Here is a 5,912-nt window from a genome sequence, read left to right on the forward strand (position 1 = left end):
CCTGTCGACGTTTGCCTGAGCCGCTCTAGTTGACTGACGAGGTGGGCATCAATGATCTCCTGCACCTTTTTGTGCACCCCGAGCGCTTCCAGCTTGCTAGTGGAAGTGTGAGGAGGGAGGCCCAGTGCTTGCTAGTACGCCTTCCGCAGGAGTACGTCAATTTGGCCCATTTCCTTCGGTTTGAGCGAGAGGTAACGTGTAGAGTACACCACGAGGCTTACAACCAGGGCTTGCACCAGGTTGGTGGCATCTCGTCCTTCATACCCCGGGGCCGGTTTGTGACGCGACTCACAATACGCATGATTTGCGAGGTTGTGCGGTTGAGGCGCTGGTTGGTTAGCGTTCCTCCTCCGTCTTGCTGGATGTAAAGTCCCAGTATACGGATGGCCCTGGACTAAGGGCTTCTCCCGCTTTCAAGCGCGAACCCTTTTTACTTGAAATAAATGTTTTCCCACCACCACAAACAAACTCAAACGTTAGGCCTTCGGAGTGCACACCCGAGAGTTGCTGTGGGTATTCTAGGAAAGTGATGAGTCCCTCCAGTGTAGAACATATTCGCTGTGTGGGATTGACCAACCAAAGAATCTGTCACGAGAAAGCTCCGCGTTCAACCATCGTCATCGTTAGACGGATGGGTGCATCATTTTTAAGGGCGAAGCACCTTAGGGGCTCGGTCTGTCGGCGTCTCATGTCGTCGTCGTCGCATATTGTCGTATTCTCATGTAGTTACGGTACTAAAACACCGTGCACTCGTTTTTCTACGCCTCGCGCTACTTCTTAGCTTCCTGCGGAGCGTGACACGAAGACAACTAACGGCCAGTGTGTCTCTCATTTAATTGCTTAAATCCGGTTCAACGCAAGAGAGGGCGCCACCGCCTCAGGAAGCACGCGAATGCTCCTCCCACCGGCGCTTCTCCGGCGCCCAATCAGCGCGTGCCGTGTGGCAAGAGAGAGACTCACAATCTTTGAATACACTTATACCGCATGCTTCGCTCCACCCCAGGTTTCACGTTAGGGGAGATGGCCCGGGATGTTCTTCATTTTCCTTGTGGTTTCTGTGGCTGTCTGATTTGCCGTGCCGTTTTCATTTGAAGGTATATTTAAATGTTTGATTTTTCCGCCAGATTTAGTAGGAATTCAGCGATTGTTTGTTGTCGTTTCCATTGCCTGTGTGGTCTACGTTTTGCACTCAGAATCATAAAAAGTGATGTACTGCATTAAATTTTTGTCGCCGCCCTGACGGGCTTATTTCTTTTCAATAACAACAAAAAGCAAAAGACCGAACAGTGTGTATAAAGAGCGAGCCGGTGAGCATGTGAGGGAGGGAGAGAGGGAGGGAGGGAGAGAGGGAGTCAGTCAGTGGGCATGACGGGAACAAGCATGCGAGCGAGTAACCGAGCAATCTCTGCGTGTCCTCCCGCCATTATGCTGCCGGCAATTGTTGACACCCGGGCGTACCGAATGCGTCCATTACTGCGCAGTTGGTTGATTTTATTAAGCGAAACCCTGGAGGTCTAGCGACACTGAACTCACAGCAAGCCGTACTGTGCCTAATAGAATTAGGGGAAGAAAAGAAAGCATCTGAATGCAAAGAAGGCTCAAGCCAAAGTTCATCCACTTGGCATAGGGATGTTTTATTGTGTCACTTAAACCTGCTAAATATAAAGGGAGTTACACCCTCAACTAACAATCATGCCTACTCAATGGAAGCAGACCCTAAATTAACTGTCACAGTTTTTTCTGAAGACAGGTGACCACTATCGTTTGGGGAAAGAAACTTATCTACCTCATTTATAAGCAATAGTTCACGTCAACATGGCTGTGTGGACTAGGAAATCAGGATGGATGGATTTATTTAACAAAGACAGGCAACCAGCGTCGATTCTGCTCAAGGCACCTAGCTTTGGAACACAAAAAGATAGGAGTTAAAAGAACGGTACGTATGGACGATAAATAACGCATGGTTAGAGTCACTGTAAGACAAGTATAAACGGATAGCTGGTGCAGACATTCAGGTACTTTTCGCATCTACAGATCAACCATCATGTGAATTTAATGCTGACTGATTCACACTAAGCATACAAACAAAAAAAGACAAAAACCAAGAGAATACTATTTTCTGTGACGCCCCATAAAATTTACAAAAATTATAAACGGACAAGCAAGCTTAATGGCGCATGTTGAGAAAAAAAAATGAAACGTTCCATTATTGCCCCTGTAATTATTTGCTTGGCTCTCATGCACCGCACGGCTTCCTAAAGAGGATGCTGTTTTCCTGGAGCTTGGCAGACGCCTCTAAAACGGGGAATACCAGCGAAGAGAGAACAATGACCTACCCGCGGAAGGAATACACAGGGTGTAGCACAAGAAACACGTATCAACTCGATCCTTAGTTCGACGGCATAAAACGCACGCGGCTACTTTGCCGCTGTCTCGATAGATTAGTGCTTTTCTACGCTAAGGGCCAATTATCAAATCTCTTTACTTTCTGCTATCGCTATCGTCTTTACTTCGCAAAAAAAAAAAAAAGAGAGAGAGAAGTAAACACCGCACGCCGGCGGACGCCCGAAGGAGAACCGACGCGGCGCGCGTATTTCTCTCCCCGTCGTTCTTACTGGGCGCGCGGCGGGTGGAAGATGCTCGGAAACAGAACTCGCAGGCCAGACGGCGTTCAAGAAGTCAGACGACGCTGGCGCGAAATGCTTGCATCAGCTTGTTTCACTTGTTGCTTCCGTTTTTCTGCTCCTTGCGTCACGCGCACGTACGCGCGCCGCCGCCGGCGGCAGAGAAAGCGTGGAGCAAGCGGGTCGACGCGTGGCGGGGACACGGTATGCGATGCCGGGAAGCCCAGCGCGCGGGGCACCCTCTCCGGGTGAACGGTCGCGGGTCGGGCCGGGATGAGAAAGGATGAGCGCGCTTCTCCGGCGGCCTCGTCGTCGATAGCTTCTCCTTCGCGGTATCACTGCCGGTCCCCCTCAGGATCGGTGGCCTGTCGTGGTCGCGACAGGAAGCGAGCAGCCCCACACTTTGTGTGCGCCGCCGCAATCCCCGCCTCTTCCTCCCCCCTCGGCGGCGTCTTGGCTGTTGGCACCTCTTCAGAAACTTCGTGCACCTCCACTCGCCGTTTCCACGAACTGCCATCGCCGTCATGCCAGAGTGCACAGAGGACGCGAAACGAGCAAGAACACTGCGAGGCTGCTGGGGAGAAGCGGGGACAGGCCCGGCGACTGTGGGTCTGGCCGCTCTGCTTACGTGGGAGAGACTCCGAAATGTTTCATTTACAACACCGACGGGGCTGTCCCCGGAATTGACCTGTCCTCGGTGCCTCTGACGCGAAAACACGGCGCAAGAGCGCGATACCTGAGGGAGGGAGGCGAAAGCGAAACTTGCGTTTCCTTCCGCTCCTGGAAAAGAGCCTGCGCAGTGCAGCATTGAAGACTTGCGGTGCTGCATTGCGTGACGCTTCGTATTTGGATCAGCTATTGTGTGTCAAGCCCGTTCGTTTGGCCTTGGCAGCGGCAAAAGGAAGGGGACGAAGTGCGGCGGAAGTTCGTTGCACCAAGAAAGGCAAAGCGTCGCACGACTTGGGGGGTAGGGGATAAATCATGCGTGCAGGGGGACCACCAGCAACGGCGACAGGAAAACAAGGGACGCGTCTCGGAAGGTCGTTGCGCCAGCCCTGGCATTCACAGGCGCTCGGCAGTGAGCGGCGGGTTGCGAAACCGCTGCCGTACGTGCTCCGTTGAGAGGTTAACCTGTGAATGACAAACCCTCTGCAATGTCGTCGTTTCGTTCCGGTATGCCGTGTTACTGATGCCTGTCGAAACCTCAAAGTGCGACCTTCACAGAGTCAGAAGGTCCCCGTAATTGAATTCCCGCAAAATAGGGGTCAAAATTTATCAACTATTTTTGCAGGTGCGGTTGGCTCTCAAAGATTCACATAATGAAGCGGGCTATGTGTTCCTTGCCATGCGAACCAAGGACGGTGTACCTAAAAAAGGTAGTACAGAGACCACTTTGCGCCCTAGTCAAACTTGCAGCGGATCAACGAGGTCTCAAGGAACTGCTGGTGAAACAATGCTTAGCGGCACCTATTGCGATTACAATTTAATGAACAATCCAGCAGTGAGTCTTACAGACGATCTCCAAGGCGCATGGAACGTTCTCGCTACCTTAGGAACGAATGAATGGATCAACTGGCGATGACCGTAGAGTGTGTTCCTCACCAGAGCACATAATTTCGTAATGAGTCATTAGAAAAATTAAAAAAACAGCAAATGCACAAATCACGAGACCCCATTGTAACCCCTAAATTATATGGCACTGCGTAATTAAGGAACTGTAATCATTAGAAGTGAAAAATTGCTTAGAGAAATATCTGGTGAGATAACTCCGCCGCCTCGATTTCCCCATTCTTTTATCATAATCAGCCTTGTTTAGCAATCATTTTGAGTAGCTTGTGTTTGATTGCCGGGGCTCTAATTTCGGACACAAAATAATTTGGCGGGCTTTGGGCAGTATCGGGTACAGTTATTCAGCGAAATAAAAAGGAATGTAGCAGTTTCCACTGTTTTGTTCCTGTGTATGTATAAGTTCAGTGAATAGAAAAAAAACTAACATTTCATCAAAATTTCCAAAAAGAGAGTGGTAATGTTTAATTTAATGTTTAATGTTTAAACGGAGTGGTAATGTTTAACTTTTCTAACTTTGTATTACGCTTTTGTACACAGTCACCAAAATTACTGCATTTCTTCTTGGGGTGGTACGTATCATACCCCCATCGCATCATTAATAACACTGCAGAAGCAAGTGTTACGCATCATTACATTTTCCCACCGACAAGCCGAATCTTTCCCGTTGTTCTATCAGCTCCGTGCTTTATAGCTACATCAACTTTATAGCTACAGCATTGGTATTTTCTTTTTTAACATTTTTACGATCACCTTGCTTTAGATATTTTCCTTCAAAGCATCACTTCTAAACTCAATTCAACGCGCTTTGCCTCACGCCAGAATCTGGTACTTCCGTGTATACACACCAACTACGGCAAACATACGATTCAATTCTCCGCCATTTCCCTCTGGAATTTATTAACCCCTGATATTAACTCTTCCACTTCGCTACGCGTTTTTAAATGTAAACTGAAAACTTTCTTGGTCCTTTTGTCTGATTGAATTTTAACTGTAGTATTATGTATTTTTGTTAATGTGGCACTCATATCCCAACTTGTGAATAGATTGGAGTTTTATTCATTGTTTTTATTGTTATTGCTTCTTCTTGTAATTTTTTTTGGTTTTTGTATTCATCGTTCTCTGTTTTATGCTGAGTGTTTATTGGCTGGCATTGTATTCTAGTGTTGCTTGATATTTTCATTTTTTTATTATTTTATAATCATCATGGGAGGTCCCGCCTGCGGTTCTTACCTTGAGACCTCCCGGTGCCTCTGTATCTATTCGCGTTGCATGTTCACGCTTTGTAAATAAAATTCAATTCAATTCAATTCATGCACCCACACAACACCTGCGGTACAGCTAAGACACCTATCGATTAAATTTTGCATTCCCGTCACATTAAACGTGGGTCTTTTCATCGAACATTAAAATACCACGACGGTGTGAGCCGTCGTCGAGGTACAGACGCAAGTTTCTTTAGAAGAACCTATGAACTCGCGCAGATCAGTTTCGGCAGATGCAGCGATAGCCTTGAATAACCACATGGGCCTTAGTAACTTGTAGAAACAAAGACATGCGGTGAAAAATCGGTGCTTCAGGTAAATGTATTCCATTGCCGGGCTAATTAGCCGCATTGCTATAGTACCGTTTGTTTCAGAGAAAATATGAGCACATAACAGCAGAATTCACTGCAAGCCTGCCCGCTGAATTCATCTTCTAATCATGCCTGCCGTGATGGTA

Source organism: Haemaphysalis longicornis, unplaced genomic scaffold (genome assembly GCF_048455015.1).
Source record: "Haemaphysalis longicornis isolate Haplotype H1 unplaced genomic scaffold, Haemaphysalis longicornis Haplotype H1 scaffold_1, whole genome shotgun sequence".
Taxonomy (NCBI): domain Eukaryota; kingdom Metazoa; phylum Arthropoda; class Arachnida; order Ixodida; family Ixodidae; genus Haemaphysalis; species Haemaphysalis longicornis.